At 51.0% G+C, this 19,231-nt stretch overlaps 2 pseudogenes; both read right to left on the bottom strand.

Annotated features, from left to right (window-relative positions):
• Positions 1-2,891: 2,891 nt before the first annotated feature.
• LOC120646502 lies at positions 2,892-3,671 on the bottom strand (annotated as a pseudogene).
• Positions 3,672-10,740: 7,069 nt separating this feature from the next.
• On the bottom strand, positions 10,741-12,702 carry LOC120646092 (annotated as a pseudogene).
• Positions 12,703-19,231: the final 6,529 nt, after the last annotated feature.

The following is a 19,231-nucleotide window of genomic DNA, read 5'->3' as shown; positions in this document are numbered from 1 at the left end:
CGTCGCCGGCCCGGCCATGGGCGGACCGTGGACGGTATTCGTTCGACGTCCGGGCTGGACGGTACTTGGTTTACCGTCCGGGCCTGGAGCGATTTTGAGCCGTCGGATGGTGCCTGTGCGGCTGGGATCGGACCTGGCGGGCTGGAGTGGACGTTTTTTGTTTGGGCTGCGTCAAGTGCTCGGCCCGGTTCGCTGAGCCCACGACTACCTCGCTGAGGCGGCCTGTAGTCTCCTGGCGTGGGAACGTTGTTGCCTCAGCGGCGGCCGCCGTGGTCGCTCCGGCGCTCGTAGGTCGTCGCCGAGGATGAATGGCTCCCGGTCAGCGACCAACGCCAGCGCGGCCGGCGCACAGGTTCGCATCACACTGCTCCATTAGCTAGGTTCGTGCACATCATCCGATCTGTAGTTGTTCAGCATCGATACCAGCACAGCACGTCAGCACATGCAGCTCGTCTGCTTCGTTCGCGGCCTGCTCGCCTCGTCCGCCACCGCCGGAGAGACGCCGCGTTTCCGGCAGCTGCAGAACACGCGCGCCACGTACTCACACATTGGTGGAGGTGGAGGTGGCCGGCATGCCAGGAAGCATCGCGGAACTGGCCGGCCGTTCGCCTTCTGATGAAGGCTGGGTAGGAGGTGGAGGCCGGAGCCGGCGACGCCATTGGTGGCGCCGCGCTCTCCTCGTGGACGCACGCCGGCCAGCGCCCATCGTCATCCCTGGCTTCCTGCCGGCTGCCGCGACGGAGCGTCGCCAGCATTGCAATACGAATCGATGAGCCGCGCGCGGAGGTTGACACCGTGAGACGCCATTATATTGTCATCGAGAATCCAGTACAACGATCGCGCGCTAGAGCGCGACGTGCATGCCGACGTTACAACCAAGATGTTAGCTGTCTGCCAGTCCTCGCGGACCGCGCCCACGACCCACCCACACAACGTCCCTGGAGCAGCAGCGAAGTGCACGTGCTCGGCCCATCGCCTTGTTCCGGCGCGATGGCCAGCGGTCGGCGGCGCTCCCCGAGTCCCGCAGCATCTCGCCTCGCCACGGCGAGCGCGTTCTGCCGAGAGTCGGCGCACCGTATGAGCCGACGCCTTCACAATCGGCGGTCCAGGCCAGCACTGTTCCCCGCCGCGACGAAGCGCACGCATGCGGGCATCACGCAACTGCCCGTTCAGTGAAGGCAGGGTAGGAGATGGAGGCCGGAGCCGGCAGGGACTCGCGCGGCGCGATCGGTGGCGCCGCTCTCTCTTCTTCGATCGTGGCTCACCACCGGCAGCCCGCAAGCCAGCGCCCGTCGTCGCCCCTGGCTCCCTGCAGCGACGGAGCGCCGTCAACAATGCAAGTACGAATAGAGAAAACAAAGGGGTCTCGTCCAGCCGCGCGCGGCGCGGAGGAGGACGCCATGCCTGCGCGGGCGCCGTCGTCGTGCCGCTGCGGCGCTGCCGCCTGCCGACCGCGTGCGCGGGCGTCCACAACCGGGCCAGGGGGTGGACGGGCATTCGGTTCACCGTCCAGGGAGGACGGTATTTCATTTCCCGTCCGGGCTGGATTGATTCTGAGCCGTACGATGGGATCTCTGCGGCTGGGGATCGGCGGAGGACCTGGCGTGCTGGAGCCCGAGTGCGTTGTTGGTTTGGGCTGCGCCAAGTGACGGCCCAGTTTCCTCAGCCCATTTGCCTCAGTGAGGCCCGAAGCCTACTCCCGAGCAGCGTTCCCCTCCGCGACCGCCCTGGTTGCTCGCCGCCGGCGTCGTCATGGCGGGGATGAGCTCGCAGCAAGGAGGGAGGCGTCCGTGGCGAGGAGGTCGAGGCGACCAGCTCAGACATGTCCACCTTCCGCTTGGGGGCCAGCGTTCATGTGTCCGTGTCATTTCAGTTCAGTTCTGCATCGGTGCTCCGTACACGCGAGCCACTGGTCGCAGCTCGTCTGCTTCATCCGTGGCCGACTCGTCTCGCCCGCCGCCGCCGCGCTCCGAGGCGCCGCTCTCCTCGTCGATCGCACGGCTTATCCAGCGTCGGTAATTGTTCAGCATCGATACCAGCACATGCAGCTTGTCTGCTTCGTTCGCGGCCTGCTCGCCTCGTCCGCCACTGCCGGAGAGCCGCCGCGTTTCCGGCAGTTGCAGAACACGCGAGCCACGTACTCACACAGAGGAACGCGCGGCGCGGCGTCGCTATCTAGCTTCGGCATGCCAGGAAGCATCACGGAACTGGCCGGCCGTTCGCCTTCTGAAGAAGGCTGGGTAGGAGGTGGAGGCCGGAGCGCCGGCGACGCCATTGTTGGCGCCGCTCTCATCGTCGACGCACGCCTGCAGGCTGCAGCGACGGAGCGCCGCCAGCATTGCAAATACGAATAGAGCAGCGGCACGCGGAGTTCTTCATTTATGTTATTGTCAACCTACGCCCTTCTTCATTTATCGATGAGAAAAGTTCATAATGTTTAAATATATAGCAGGAATTCTGAAACGATGTATTCTGACCTGCAGTTGAATATTCTCTATGTATGTTTGACACGAGATCGAGGCTTGTAGTAACCACGCTGTTTCGGTGTTTCCATATGTTCCAGCAGCAGAGGAAGAGGAATTCTAAAATGATATATTCTTAAGAGCAACTTCAATAGATTGATCTTCCCCTTTCCTCTTTCTATTTTTTCTCAATATAAGATATTGATGTTAAAAAAACTACTCCACCAGATTGATTTTTCATCTCTCTTTTTCTTTTATTTTTTCTCAATCCCCAATAATTTTTCTCCAATCCCCAATAGAAATGGGAGACATCACATCTCCCTTTCCATGAAAAGGGAGGAAAATCAATCTGCTGGAGCACTTCTTCTATACATGTTGAAATTGAGAAAGGGGATTTCTCTATATGGTGAAAAAGTAAAAAGAGAAAAATCAATCTGTTAGAGTTGCTCTAACTGCCCCTGAATGGGAAAATTGGCCGCTAGACACCGTTAAAAGGTGTCTTTTGCTCTAGGCCACTAAAAAATTATGACTTTGCTGAGACACATTGAAATTCTATGGTAGTTTGCTACCGGACACTATAGTGTATATAATAGTATTTTCTAGGGAAAATTCGATTCATGCCACCACAACTCCGTGAAATTGGGTTTCACGTTGAAAATCATGCCACTCAATGGCATGGATTTCAACATGAAATCCAACTTCGTGAAATTGTAGTGGCATGGATCCAACTGACCCTTTTTTCTAACCAAATGAGTCACAAAACAATCATATAGGACAAGTATACCCTTGCCGCTGCCATGGCCGGCGCTCTCGCGCACCGCAGCCAGCCCTGACCGCAGTTCGAGCCCATCCGCGGGCGCGGGAGGGCTCGGCTAGCACCGGCGCGAGTGAGGAGGACAGGGCCATCCAGAGGAGCTCGCAGCCGACGACGGTGCAGCCGGCCTCGGCGCCGCCGCTGGCGCGGTGGACGAGGGACTAGAACAGCGGGTGGCCCATGAGCTCCTCGGCGATGAGGTACCGGCGGCGCGACTTGCCGACGTAGACCGGGTGCAGGCCCTTGGGCACCTCGTCCGCACCGTGGAACGACGCGCCGGGCCCGCGCTCGCCGCCGCCGGCGACCTCCTCCTCGCCGAACGACGACGGCCCGCGCGCGATGCGGCTGGACGAGTGCCACCTTCGGATCATGCACCGCAGCCCGCCCTTCGCCATCGATGAATCGATGGATCGGCCGGTAAGACTCCCCCGTCCGCCTCCTCCTAGGATGCACACGCACTCACGGGGCGCGGCGCGGCGTCCAGCGACACACACACGCGCAGTTCACGAATGAAGCGGAGAGGTTTTGGGGAGAGGGGATTGGCCGCTGGTGGTTTGCCCACGACCCTCCATGCGGCGCCCGATCGAGCTTGCCGTGGCGCTCGATCCCAGCAGTGGGGTCTGCTCCCGGCGGCCGCGGTGCTCGATTCCGACAATAGAGCCTTTTCCCGGCGGCCGCGGCGCTCGATTCCGGCAGTGGAGCCTGTTCCCGGCGGCCGCGGCGCTCGATTCCTGCAGTGGAGCCTGTTCCCGGCGGCCGCGGCGCTCGATTCCGGAGGGGGCTCCTTCAGGCTACCGTCGAATAGGCCGGTGGGAGATGGAATTGAGTCAAGCATTAAGCCCAGGAAGAAGATTGGGAAGGGTAGATGAGTCCGTTCCAGTAGCCTTTTATTAAAATTGAATATTATAAGTGATCTAGTGTCCCGTAGCAAATTACCATAAAATTTTAATGTGTCCCAGCAAAGTCATAATTTTTTAGTGGCCTGGAGCAAAAGACACCTTTTAACCGTGTCCAGCGGCTAATTTCCCCCTGAATATATGACACGAGATTGAAGGATGTAATTCCTCGCCATGGAGCGCCCACTGGCCTGTGGAGAGGCAATAGGCGCCGGGCGCCGGGCGCCCGCGGGCCCAGCCACGGTGAGCCCCGAGCAGAGGAGGAAGCCACAAGCCCCGGGCGGTGCCACCGTGCCGGCCAGCTGCGCTGGGCCGCTGGCTTCCCCGGCCATCAATGCGGTGGCGTCATGCAGAGCAGGGAGGATGCGATGAGGCTGGCCAGGACGCGCGGGGTCGACGGCGGCGACGCCGTGCTCTTCGGCCGCGCGGCTTCTCGCCTCGCCACGGGCACGGCGAGTCGCGAGACACACCGCCGCGCGGCGTCCCGACCCGCTAATCTTCGCAGTCACGCGCGTGAGTGGCTGCTGTTTGGTCGCAAAAGAGGTTTTCCGTGTGCGGCCTGCTCGATTGCTTTTATTTATTGCGGTCCACAGTTTCGGCCCAAAACTTTACGTAAGCCCCCTACTTCTTTCTCGTCTCCCGTTTTTATGTCCCACGGTAACAATGTTGTTTTTTCTATTATAAATAATTTTATTCATTTGTTTGTTTAGAGGGAACAAATTTTATTTTTGATCAAACTTTATTATGTTCCAAGTTAATAACTTTTTGTTCCACGGCAACATAGATGATTTGTTTCAATTAAACAATTATTTTTACCAAACAAATTTATGTTATAAACCGTATTTTGGAAAACAAACTCAATTTTTTTCAAGTAAACATTTTTTATGTTCCACGGCCACAATGTTGTTTTGTTTCTATTAAACAATTTCATTTATTTATTTGTTCAGAGCCAACATATTTTGCCTGAATATAAATTGAGAACGGGAATGGGGCGGGGTAGAGAAACTAAATGGGCCCAATGAAAAATTCCGGCCCAAGAAGAATTCACAAATTAATCCCTCCACCAGTAACGCGTGTTACGTGGAACAGGACCCTCCCGACCAACCAGGGGAGGACCGTATTTCATATACCGTCCGGGCTCGAGTGATTTTGGAGCCACAAGATGGCACCTGTGCAGCTGGGATCGGTCTTCTCGAGCTGGAGCGGGGCGTTTTTTCTATTTTTATATTTTTAAAAACATTTTTTACAGAAATATATTTTTAGTTTCACAATTTACAGTTTTATACCCCTACCGTCCGGCAGAAGGGCGGCAGGGGGCCTACCGCCCGTCTGCGGGGCTGCCGGCCCCTTGCCGGGCGGTAGGCACCTATATGTAATTAAAATTTGAGTGCTATCGCATGGAGGCCCCTACCGCCCGGTGGAGGGGCAGCAGCCAGGCCGACCGCCCGGCAGGGGGGCGGCAGGCTCCACCCAATATAAAAGCAGAGGTCACCCCACCTGCATTTGCAGCAAACAACATCCATAGAGGGAAAAAAGATAGACGTGGGGTGAGGGAGAGAGTTGCAACAGCGAAACCCTGCCGGATTCCGCACTTGTGATCTCAAGTATTATACTAGATTTTTCTTCGGTCCATGAAAATCCTCCAAAATTGGAGGCAGCCATTGTCTTATGCTGCAATATTTAGAAATAAATTTAATACTATATTTCACTATCCAAAACTTAATTCTATTTTAATTTATAATTAATTTAGAAACAAGTCTGTAATAAACTGAAATTTTAATACTATAGCATTAATTAAATTAAATTGCTTTACAATATTAATGGATTCATACGTAACTTACCTGCAGATCACAAGTGCGGAATCCGGCAGGGCTTCACTGTTGCAACTCCCTCCCTCACCCCACGTCTCTTCTTTTTCCCTCTATGGATGTTGTTTTGCTGCAAATGCAGGTGGGGGGAGGGGACCTCAGCTTTTATATTGGGGGAGCCTACCGCCCCCTGCCGAGCGGTCGGCCTGTCTGCCGCCCCTCCACCGGGCGGTAGGGGCCTCCATGTGATAGCAATCAAATTTTAATTACATATACGTCCCTACCGCCCGGCAGGGGGCGGTAGTGGTATAAAATTGTAAATTGTGAAACCAAAAATATATTTTTGTAAAAAATATTTTTAAAAAATATATAAAAAAGGCCTGGGGCGGAGCGTTGGTTTGGGCCGGGCCAAGTGAAGGCCCAATTCGCTCATCCCTGGGCCCACACCTCGTTGAGGCCCGTAGCCTGGCGCGCAGCCATGCCTAGTCCTCGACTGGTTGCTCCAGCGCTCGCCGCCGGCGCCCGTCGGCACGAACAAACGCCGGCGCCCACTGCACAACTAAGCACTGCAGATTGCCCTTCGCGTTCCCCACAGTGACTGCACAACCAAGAGAATTGGTCCACACCAACCTACAGAGCAGGAAAATTGGCGGCAGATATGGAAAGAAAGAAACACAAGGATTTTCAGAGTTTAGACACAGAACGGCAGCTGAAACAAGGCAGCCTTGTGGCCAGGCAGACAGCAAGCAAGTGCCGAGGCCTTGACAGCCGCGAGAACCAAGGCCTCACCGTCGACGGAAACCACACGTCGCGTCCAGGCTCCGCAGGGCCACAGGTTGCCGTACTTCCTCCCACGCCGACCAGTGCCGGCGGCGCGCGGCAGCCCGAATCGACACAGTTGCCCAAGGATTTTCAACTTTAACAAAGTTATGATGGAATTCAGGAGAGGATTCAGCCGAGATACTCTGGGTAGGACTGTAGGAGGTGGACACCGGAGCGCGGGCTCGGTGGCGGCGCTCTCCTCGTCGGTCGCGCGGCTTCTAGCCTCGCCACGGCGACGGGGCGCGCGGCGGCAAGCAAAGAAATCGGCCGGGCCGGGCAGCAGCCGTCGTCGAGCCCCCGCCGCGACGAAACGGGAGCTTGCGGCAATGCGGGTACGAGACGTTCGCGGGGGAGCAGGGCGCCGTCGTCGTGCCGTGCCGTGCCGCCGCCGGCCGGCCGGCCGTGTGCGACGGCGTCTCCGGCCCGACCAGGGGTGGACGGTGGACGGTATTTCGTTCCACGTCTGGGCTGGACGGTGCATGGTTTACCGTCCGGGCTGGAGCGATTTTTAGCCGTCAGATGGCGCATGTGCGGCTCGGATCGGACCTGGCGGGCTGGAGCGGACGCTTTTGGTTTGGGCCGCGCCAAGTGAAGGCCTAGTTCCCTGAGCCCATCACCTCGTTGAGGCCCGTAGCCTGGCGCGCAGCATTGCCTCGGCTGGTTGGTTGCTCCGGCGCTCGCCGCCGGCGGCCGTCGGCAGGGATGGTCGGTGCACAGCTTCTGCAGGCGTCGAGAGACAGAGCAGCACTGCAGGTTGTCCTTGGACCTTGGTGTTTCCACACAGTGACGGATCGGATGATGATGACCAGTCGAGCTCGCGATAGTGAAGGCTGCGGCCGGCGAGGCATCACTACTGATGAGCCAGCTATTAATAAGCTAATCACTGTCCTTCTCAATTATCTATCCGTCACTTGAATCATATTCATTGGTGCTCAATGGTGGTCGCTCTACATGTGCAACTGTGCAAGGCTACTTCATGGCGTCTTGCTGATAAGGAAGTCCATGTCTCTCTTGCTGAATATTCAGATTCAGAACTAGCTGAATATTCAGGTTCGAGTGTGAATAATTGTATGTCCAGCACTGACAGACGTCAAGATAGATGACCAGAAGATAAATCTAGATGTAGCACTAGCCACAAAACTGAATAACCTTACCGACCATTCTCCCCACAGTCATCTTTTCATACAGCTTTAATTTCCATTTGAACCTTACAAAAAGAGAAGGAAAATGAGATTTAGCAGCAGTTCCTTCTTTTATTTATCTGAGGCTTTCATTAGTCTATGGATGGATACTCAGATGAAATCTTCTATGCACAAGGATTACGAACTAACTCACCAACATAGATTCTTTGGTTTAGCTTATATGACAATTACATTAAGTATCATGACCCGCGATTTAAACATAACTAGGTGGGCCACCCGAACATTTGCGCGGCTACATATTATATAAGGTTACATCTTTTATTTTGTATTCTAACTTTGTGCTTTTTAAGCTTTTTGTACAAACTATATTTTTTACGTATAATTTTTAATTTTAATATGTTTAGTAATACAACTTTTTAATAAAAAATAATGGTTTCTTTCTCTTTTCTCTTTTCCTTTATTTCTTTTTCTTTTCCTATTTTCTCCCCACCTCATTTCCTCTCCCCGTTCTCCTCTCCTCTCATTTTCTCCTCTCCTTTGCTTTCTTCTCTTCTCCCTCTTCACCCAGTCCATCCCCGGCGGTAGCTCCGGGCAGCACGGGGGCAGCATTGGAGGCCGGCGGGCGGAGCTCCTCCCAGGATGCGGCGGCGGAGGACCCTGACGGCGGCCGGGGCGGGCCGCGCGACGGCCGGGTCAGGCGGCGTCCGGGCCGGCCGGCGTGGCGCGCAGCCGGGGCAGTCGGTGACTAGGGCGGGCCGCGTGACAAATAGAGGAGCTCCTCTACCCCACTGCAGATAGAAAAATTGGGAAGTATGCCACTGCAGCTCATTTTACTCCTGCAGTAGCATCAATTTGTCCTTGTCTTCCAGTACCTTATCCCGTTGGCATCCCGTAGTCTTATTTTTTATTCTCAGTCCAGCAGCTAATGGCAGGCTGGTTTGCGGGCGAGGAGGCTTGTGTGCTGAGCGGGTGCTGTAAGATGTGGCGAGCGGCCACAACACGTGCAGCGAGGAAGCGCGACAAGCAGGGGCAGGAAGCATGGCCGGGAATCTGGATGCGGCAAGCATGTAGGAGGAGCTTCTTCGTGGCGACCTATGGCATTTGTTTGGTCCAGCGAGCATTCTTTCCTATAACATTTTCAAGATTTCTATTTTTTTAACCACCAGCAATCTCGTTCATATCCCTTAGTTGTCCCAATTGATACCCCCTGTTTTTTTTTGCAATGGTAGTCGTTGAATTTTCTGAAGCGTAGTTAGCTCATCTATATCGGGAATCTGAGAGGAAGAGCCTGAATTTTCTGAAGCGTAGTTAGCTCATCTATATCGGGAATCTGAGAGGAAGAGCCTATTTATCTTACCAGCCTATTGTAACATCATACCCTTCAAGATGTTTTAAATATGGAAGGTGCTTCTGTTTGCAAAGAATTTATAACATAATATATTACAAATTACGTATTAGTGGAATCCCTGCGTGGCTACACAAAAAATGAAGTTCATAATTTAATTGGGGAAAGAAATGATTTACTCTGTTTCCAAATATTGTTTTATGCTATGCCTTCATTTGGACTTTGTGAGCCGACGATGGGCCCCTTCAATTCATGACTAATAAGATAAGGAGTATTTTTGACTAATTTTATTATACTGGCAGTGGTGAGTAATTTAAATTTCTCTTATTTTTTCCGATTAACGTGAGAATTTCTAGGCCTTGAGAGCGAATGTGGTGGCTCGTTTGTTGGCCAAATAATAAGATAATAGATTTCTTAGCAGCGTTATGTTGCTGTGGTAACCTTAAAAAGAAGGGAGAGAATGAACACATCACTCGCCTTTATTTGGCCAATAGATTATCTAGTGGTTTTGTTAAGACTTACTGTTTAAGTTTCTGTTATAGCGGAAATGCAAAGAAAGAAAATGTAAACTAATTTGGATATAATATTTGGAACGAGTGTACAATGAAGATCAACTATCACCGCATGAAAAACAATGGAGACGCGCGGTGATGTCAGCTGAGCTGAGCCAGTCTAGCGCATCGCCATCAAGCGCAAACACACAGATCCAACGGTCGGTCCATGGATTGCACATACAAGGTGTGGTAGCCCCAAAATTCAGTCAAACGCAGAGAAGACGTACAAACGCGTCCCTGCTGTTTGCTATTAATAATCCAGATATGTTCTGCATACCATTTAATTCATGTTGGCAAACACATACCTAGCTATGAAGGTTTCACAACCAGTGCATACCATTTTTTTTCTACAAACCACCACCACAATCTTGATGGTCACCCTCCTTTTCTGCCATCATCAGCATCACCATATCCTTACCATTCATTTTCATTCATAAATAATCCACAGATATGGAAAAGGCACACACTGAGGTTAGCCTTGTTTGGCACATGCATTCTTCTACCCATCACACCACGGAGCAAGAAGGGAAGCTACCAGCATCACCTTCTTGACTCTTGAAATCTTAGACTCCTTACGACCACTACATTACGAACTTACGATAACTACCTTCCTCGTCAAGGAAGGTTTTTTTTTGTCCAACGAAATAAAGAGGTGAAAATTAAACAAGCTACGATACGAAATAAAATGAGGGTAGGGTGGGGTGGGGTGGGGTGAGGGTGGAGGTGGGGGTGTACGATAGGGTTCAAGCTGCTACTGGTTTAATTCTTATGCATACTCTGACTACTACTGGTTGTTACTTCGATCATGGTGACGACGACGCTGCCGGATGACCACCACCTTCTTCCTTCTGGTCGACATTGTTGAAAGCTTCAGCAGCAGGAGAGAGCTTGGCCGGCGGCGGCGGCCTTGGCGCCTCACATCACCGAGCAGTAGCTGTTGGGGTTCTCGTCGCTGAACATGTTGTCATGCGGGTGGCGCGGGTAGTAGGACGGGTAGGGCAGCTGCTGGTGCTGCCCGCCGTACCCGTACCCGTAGCTGCTGCTGCTGCTCCCGTACCCCATCTGCTGCTGCTGGTAGTACCCGCCGCCGCCATGGACATGGTCGCCGCCGTAGTAGCCCTGGGAGCCATAGTCGCCGCCGTAGTAGCCCTGGGAGCCATAGCCGCCGCCGTTCATCATCATCTGTGGCTGCTGCTGCTGCTGCTGCATCATGGGCATGTACCCGCCGCCGCCGCCGCCATAGACATGCTGGTTCCCGGCCGCCTGCATCATCTCCTGCCCGTAAGGCATGCCTCCGCCATAGCCGCCGCCGGCATGGCCGCCATGATAGAATCCAGGCGCAAGCGTCGTGCCGGCGCCACCACCGCCGCCCGTCTGCATGCCGTTGCTGTTGCCACCCATGTGGGCGTGGTAGCCCATCGGCTTGCCGCCGGCCTGCATGCCGGCGCTACCTCCCGCTCCCGGCTGCATGCCGTTGCCAGCCATGTTGGGGTGGCCCATCGGCATGCCGCCGGCGACACCTCCCGGCTGCATGCCATGGACACCTCCCGACTGCGGCATGCCATTGCCGGCCATGTTGGGGTGGACCATCTGCATGCCGGCGCCGCCTTCCGGCTGCATGCCGTTGACACCCCCCGGCTGCATGCCCTTGGCCGCAGCCATGTGGGGGTGCCCCATCGGCATGCCGCCCATCTGTCCTCCCGCACCGGGGTAGCCGGCTGCGCCGCCCATCATGTTCGGCGGCCTCGTCGTCATGGCCGCCTGCGGCTGAGGCGGCGCCATGCCGCCCATGCCCATCATCGGGCCGCCGACACCTGCGGACGGGCCACCGGCGCCGGAGGACTTCCCACCGCCTGGGGCGCCGCCCTTGCCGTTCTTGCCGCTGCCGCCGGCGCCTCCCTTGATCTGCACCGGCATCACGTTGCCGATGCCGCCTTTCTTGACACCGCTGCCTCCGGCCCCACCGGCGGCCGGCGGCATGGCCATACGCTTCATCATCTTAGTAGTGTCGTCGTCGGCGCCGTCATCCTCGAAATCCTCTTCGTCGACGGCCTCATCGCCGGAGTCGCCGCCGTCGTTGGGAACGTTGAACCTGACAGCCTTGGGGAGGTTCGCCGGCGCCGCAGCCGCCGGGAGCGGCATCTTGCCGCCCATGCCCATAAGCTGAGGAGGAAGGTTAATCCCCGCCTGCATCAGCTGCTGATGCAGCTGCTCGCGAAGCTGCTCCGGAGTCGGTTGCGGCATCGCCATTCCTCCACCGCTGCTGCTGCTTGCAGCACCCGCTCCACCCTTGGGCAGCTGGTCCTCGCCGCCGCCGCCGAGCTGGAGCTGTTGGCCCTGGCTTGGCGCCCCACAGCCGCGCGGGCTTGCCGGCCTTTTTCAGCTTCACGAAGACAGTGTCCAGATCCATCTGACCGGTCACCGTCACCTTCCCCTCCAGCTTCTCTATGCTGATTAGGTACACACCTGCACATCAATCCAGCACATCTCTTAGTCTCTTAGGGAGAAAAAGTAGAGCACTGAACAGACTGACCTGACAGTGAAAATTTAAAGTAAACAAAAAATTGAAACAGTTTGCGTTTAAAAAAGCTTTATTTCTTACCTTCAATCTTGTTGAGGACCTTTGTAACCTTCTTCGCGCAGCCATCACAGTGGATCCCCACCTTCAGCACGCAGGTCTAGGAACAAACAGAAATTGTCACTGAAATTGAAAAGACATGCACGGCGAATCGATGATATGAAATCAGATCGCCTGCATCGAACACGAGAAGACGGAACATTGAATGTGTGCGCGTTGCATGGAGTTGAGAAGACGCAAAACAAACTCACCTTCACCCTGAGGATGCCGTCCGTGATCATCCTGACCACCTCAAAAATGCCGCAGCCTGCAATCGCCAAATATAAAAGCACGAGAGGCTAGCTTCAGATCAACGTTTCAAAAAACAACAAAAACAGAGAGAGGCTTCAGATCGGGTGTGAGAGCACTCAAATCAGGAAGACATTTCTCACCCCCGTCTCTGAGAAAACAGCGTGAGAGAGAGAGAGAGAGAGAGAGAGGACTTTGGGCTTGCAACAAAATACTATCTATATTCACATAATCACAGAAATAATAAATCTAACAACAAAATACTGACCATTCACAAAATCACACATAATAAATCTACTAACAAAATACTGTCCATTCACATAATCACGCAAATAATAATAAATCTACCAACAAAATACTGTCCTTTATCAGGTGGGAGATTCTCTCCCCTTCCGTTGACCCTTCAAAAAAAATAATGTCCTTCACATACACACAAATAATAAATCTACTAACAAAATAATGTCCAATCACATAATCACACAAATAATAAATCTACCAACAAAACACTGTCCTTTCAAGTAGTCAACAACCCCGTTAGAGTTTGTATTTGCAGAAAACCACGAGCAAGGCTTCTAAGAGCCTGCAGTTGGTCCTGGAGACAAAAAAAAATGGAGGTACGAGGAAGAAGAGAAATTTTCTCCCTATCTCTATATATCTACCAACTCAAGGTAAGCACATGGAGGAGTCTATGCTTACCCCCCCCCCCCCCCCTTTTTCCCTTCAGGTCGCCTACGGCCCTGGAAGCTACAGCCTTTGCCTTTCTTCTTCAGAAGATTTGTGAAATGGTGTTGTGAAAAAAGACTAGCCCAAGGGGCCTTTAAATAGGCTATGCCACTAGTCAGGAAGGTGTAGAACTTGTGAAGTATTGTGCTTACCCATGTCAGTTTTCCTTTGTTCTCTTTTCAAAATTCTAATTTTATATATCAGTCCCTCTGTGACTTACACACAGTTAGTGATTTCTTTGGGCTCTGCAAATAACGTAACTGTTCAACAGGGAATATTCTGTTAAGCAAATGATGGATTTGTCCAAATAATTTGATGGGAACAACCAGTGACTATCATTTCTACTAAAAAAGAAAGTAAAATGTAGCATTTTAGTGTTAAATTCCAACACACATGGGCTAAACTTTACGAATAGGAAAACTATACAACAGTACTACGTGTTCCACAAGGTAAGCAGAAGGCAGAAGCTATAGATATTCATCTACGTAGAGATCATGCAGCGTCGTTACACGTTCCATGCAAAATATTACATCTTGCATGGAAAAAACCATGCAACGTAATAATTATGTTGTGTCGCTACGTACGTGTTTAGTAAAAAACCTCTTACATGGAAATAAATGCCACGTAAGAATTTCGCCGTGTCGTTTTATGGATCGGAGGACGTTATATCTTAGCACGGAAAACATGCAACTTAATGCACGGTCCCCATAATAATAATGTAATATACAAGTTTGTTAAGCTCGATGCATTAACACATTCAATTCGCTGTGTTACTAATCCTATTTGATGAGAGCACATGGAGGCGAGTTAATTGTCGTCATCGCATGCTATGGTCAGTGATCGCAGCAATGCGCGGTACCCGTACATATACACGTGGGACATGCTAGCTATATGTTCCGCAAAATTGCCAAAATTGGCAAAGCATATACGTTACATGCTCGCGCTATAGGCTCGATACACGACAACGACCAAATCATGGATTTAAAGTCATAAGAGTGACACGCCGTTGTTGTTACCACTCAATCATTGAGAAGAATTATTTTATCTAGTACACGACAATGAGCGGTCAAAGGCGATAGATTTGCCAACTCATATCATTGAAAAATGCATAAATACCTGTTAACATGTTCTCAAAATAATTCAGCTAAATTTGATGGAAAATGGATCAGAAAGAGGTGGAAGCATCTCTCTTGGCATGGAAATATTTTGGCAAAGCTCCTATGTGATCACAAACGCTGTTACCCATCCTTATGCTATCAACCAGGGTTTTCCCCCCAACCCTATTCAGTGAATAGGTTAACCAAGAAACCTGCTAAGAAATAACCTTGCAAAGAGGGGTCTGGGTGCAAAAATCTAGAGAATGGATACACAAAGCTGCAGCCCATGGTAATTTGCTACAGTCCAAGCACCCCCTAACCATCATCGTCCTCTTGTGTCCTTGGAGACGCGGTTGCGTCACTAGAGACGCGGTTGGCATGGTGCCATTGTGGAGGTGGATGCAGGCCTCGTCCAGCCGGTGCAGACCTCCCACTTCATCCAGTGCAGCCTGCGGGAGAGCGCGGCCTGCATGTCTTGTGCGTCAGTTAGTGAGGTAAAGGAGGAGGATGGTGATGAGTTGGGCTCATTAACTTATCACTCCATTATTGTTTTTTTGTGAAAGATTCTCACTCAATTATGGTGTTTTGGAGTTTTTAGGCTCCTGCCTAAACTTTGCTCTCCTTTTGTTGTTAGTCTGTTAATGTCTTCTACTAGCAGCAGTAACTCCTATTCAACAACTCCTAAACTTTGCCAGCCGTTTTCTCTTTGTTGGTTAGTGTCTTTTAGCTACAAAGTATTTCTCTTTTTTCTCCTGCTCTGTTTAACTTAAACCTCACACTGACATGCATTGTGTCTAGGTTCATACAGCAAGTATGTGTAACGGCTGTTTTGACTTTTGCTTGATGTGGTGGTGAGGTGTATATATCAAGATTTTTTTTTCAATGACAATTATGTGTTGCTTGTCATATATTAGAAATGATATGGACTATGGAATGCATCAATAATTCATATCTTGAAAACACATAGGTTTACATGGGTATTAATTGATAGTATGAGCATATCTTTGCAGATTTGGCATTTAATTCATGCAAGCATACATATATCTATGAAGATTTTCACAACCAATGCATTATTTTTTATACTATTGATTGCCAACGTTAGAGATATGCCAAAATATATTCAAGTGCTAAATAAAAGTAAATCTAAATAAACCGATCTTATATATGGAGAGTTTTTATTGCATATCTTATAAATAGATCTCATTTGACTCATGCAAATATAAGAATATCCACCAAGATTTCACAAACCAAATTAAACACAGCTGCATTGATTTTCTGGTTACAGTCCATTGTGGCTGCTAGAGATAGACATGCATGGTCTGCTAGAGATAGATAACTCCTAGACTTTGCTTGCTTTTTTCTGTTGGTCTGTTGGTGTCTTTTAGCTAGCAAATAACTCCTTTTCTTGTACTCTATTAAAGTTCACCCTCACACTGACAAGCATTGTGTTTAGGTTCGTGCACATACGTCCAACATCTGTTTTGAACTTTTTTTGATCGATTCGACGGCGAGGCGTGTCAAGAGTGTTTCCCTAGTGACAAGGAGAGCAAGGCACGAAAGGAGCTGAGAAAATTCACCAACAGAACAGATATACGTCACTGCTGGTTGCAATAATGTGTTGCTTGTCAGATTAGAAATGATATATGCTCTGGAAATTAAAGGCATTAATTCATATCTTAAAACATGAGGTTTACAAAGTAGTGCTAATATGATATGAGGAAATCTTTTCAGATTTGGCATTTAATTCATGCAAGCATACAAATATCTGTGAAGATTTTCACAACCAATACATTAATTGTTACCAGTTTATTGCCACAGCTAGAGATATACATGCATGATGGTCTGCTATAGCTAAGATGATGTCATTTTATTAGGTGCTAAAAATGGCAAGCTAGAGAAAGAGAGGTTCATAAAGTAGTTCTAGTATTTTTATATGCTTACAGCTACAACATTCAACCATTCAATTAAATATGCATGGGCAATGGTCTGCTATAGCTAGACTGATGTCATTTTAAGTGCTAAAAACGACAATCTAGAGAAAGAGAGGTCCGTCATATAGTAGTGCTAATATTTGTGTATATATTTTTATAGGTAATTCAATTCATGCAAATAAACATACGTATATCTACAGAGACTTTCCAAACCACAAACCACCACATTCATCTTTAATTTTCCCCTGCAATTCATTGCATTGCTTCCACTAGAGATTGTCATGCATGGTCTGCTATTGCTAGAGTGGTGTCATTTTGGTTTTAAAAGGACTGATGCCATTTTTGAGTGCTAAATCTAAAGAAAGAGAGGTTTGTAAAGTTGTGCTCGTGTTTGTGTATGTTCAGTTGTTCACACACTACTCCAGCACCCCCCATCACCGTCGGTTCAAAATGGCTATCACCGCCGGTTTTGGGGGGCGTTGGATTTAAGTCGACAGTGATGGAAGAGGCTATCACCGCCGGTTCCCGACCCGACGGTGATGTTCCAAATCCATCACCGCCGGTTCAACAACTGGCGGTGTTGACCCCGTTACAAAACAAAAAAAAAAAGAAAAAAGGCGCCGGCGGTGAGCTCCACGCCCACCGCCACTCACTCCCATGCCGAGAAAGGAGGGAGGAGAGGAGGCAGTGGGGAACGCCCCGTGTGCCGGCCACCACGGCGGCGGCCGAGCTCCCATGCCGAGGAAGAAGGGAGGAGAGGGAGCAGCGGGGGGACACCCCGTGTGCCGGCCGCCGTGGCCGTGGCCGAGCCCACCCGCGCGCTGAGCTCCCACGCCGAGGAAGAAGGGAGGAGAGGGGCCGGCGGGGAACGGCCCGTGCGCCGGCCGCCACGGTTGCGGCCGCGACCGCGCCGAGGAAGAAGGGAGGATAGTGGGCAGAGGCGCCCTGTGTGACGGCCACCGCGGTATGGATCTGGCCGCCCGCGCCGAGCTCCTGTGCCGGCCACCGCGGCCGCGGCCGAGCCCACCCGCGCGTTGAGCTTCCACGCCGAGGAAGAAGGGAGGAGAGGGGTCGGCGGGGAACGGCCCGTGCGCCTGCCGCCGCGGTCGCGGCCGCGACCGCGCCGAGGAAGAAGGGAGGATAGGGGCCGCGGCGTGGATCTGGCCTCGTGCGCCGAGCTCCTGCGCCGGCCGTAGTCGAGCTCCCGCGCGTGGATCTCCCGCATCGAGCTCCCACGCCGGCCCGCGGTCGAGCTCTCGCGGCGGCCGGCTGGCCGCACGTGGATCTCCCCGCCACTGGGGAGAGAAGGGAGAGGAGGGGAGAGGGGAGGAGATGGGGAATGAGAGGGAGGAGAAGGAATGAAGGGAGAGGGGCGGCGTGCGCTGTGGGGGCGGCGGTGGGATGAAGGGAGGGGAGAGGTGAGAAGAAGAGAGGGAGCCTCGGGGGAGAGGAGGAGCTCAGCGGGAGGAGAAGGTCCGAGAGAGATGAAAAAAATCTAAGGGAGATGAGTGAAAGAGAGGAAGAGAAAAATTAAAATAGGTGGAGAACACATCACCGCGGGGTCATATTAAAACCTGGTGGTGATGCTAATATATCACCGCCGGTTCGTAATACGACCCGGCGGTGATATGTTAGCATCACCGCCGGGTCCATTTGGAACCGGCGGTGATAGACTATCACCGCCGGTTTGTTTCGAATTGGCGGTGATGGGGCGTTTGCGATGATGTATTCTGTAGTAGGGACAGGCCTAACATTCAAGTAATGGATCGGAAATAAAGATACATGAATATCTACTAAAGAGTTTGGAAACCAAACCACTATGTTCATTTTTCCAAGCCACCGTTAGAGATAGAAATAAATGGTCTGCTATAGCTACACCTACACTATGTCAAAATTAAATAATGTCTTCAAGTGCATGCTAAAAAGAAAGACTGTACAAAGAAACCAAGATTTATAAAGTAGCAGTGCTAGTTTAAATATATTGTTCCCTGAGTACTGTTCAATTCATAAAAACATATACATATATGCATATATCTACGAAAAATTCACAAACCAAACCACTACATTATCCTCAATTTTTTTTTCTAAAAAATTATCTGCTGATGCCTGCAGGAGACGATAGATTGAAATGCAGGGCCTGGGCCAGCAATAGCTAGGCTGATGTCAATACATATTCAAGTGCTAAATAAATGGGAATCTAGATAACCTCTGGAGCAGTGGTTTGTTTTTGTATATCTACTACGGCCGTGTTTAGTTGCCTCCCGTAAAGTTTTTGAAATGGCATCTTTCTACATTTGAAGTACTAAACATAGACTAATCATAAAAATAATTACAGAACTCGTCTGTAAATCGCGAGACGAATCTAATGAGCGTAATTAATTCGTCATTAGAGGTTGTTTACTGTAGTATTACTGTAACAATTTAGCATCTAATTACAGCTTAATTAGATTCATTAGATTCGTCTCGCGATTTATAGGCAGCAGTCGCAATGCGTTTTTTATTTCGTCTAGATTTAAGTCTCGCAGGTGCCGAAAAAAAAATTGGAATTTTGATTTTTGAAACTAAACACGGCGTACATTGAATTTTGTGGCTGCAGTCCGTTATGGCAGATATGCATGGTCTGTGTTATAGCTACAGTGATGTCATTGTGTCCCCAGTGCTAAGGCCAGGACAATCTACAGGTCATGGATGATTGGCACTGCGTGCTTGAATTACTTTGTACTACCTCCGTTTTTAAATATATGTCGCTTAGGACAACCTATTTAGTTAAA

Source organism: Panicum virgatum, chromosome 8K (assembly GCF_016808335.1).
Source record: "Panicum virgatum strain AP13 chromosome 8K, P.virgatum_v5, whole genome shotgun sequence".
Classification (NCBI taxonomy): domain Eukaryota; kingdom Viridiplantae; phylum Streptophyta; class Magnoliopsida; order Poales; family Poaceae; genus Panicum; species Panicum virgatum.
The sequence above is the reverse complement of the archived record's forward strand: the minus strand, read 5'-3'. Positions and strand labels throughout refer to the sequence as shown.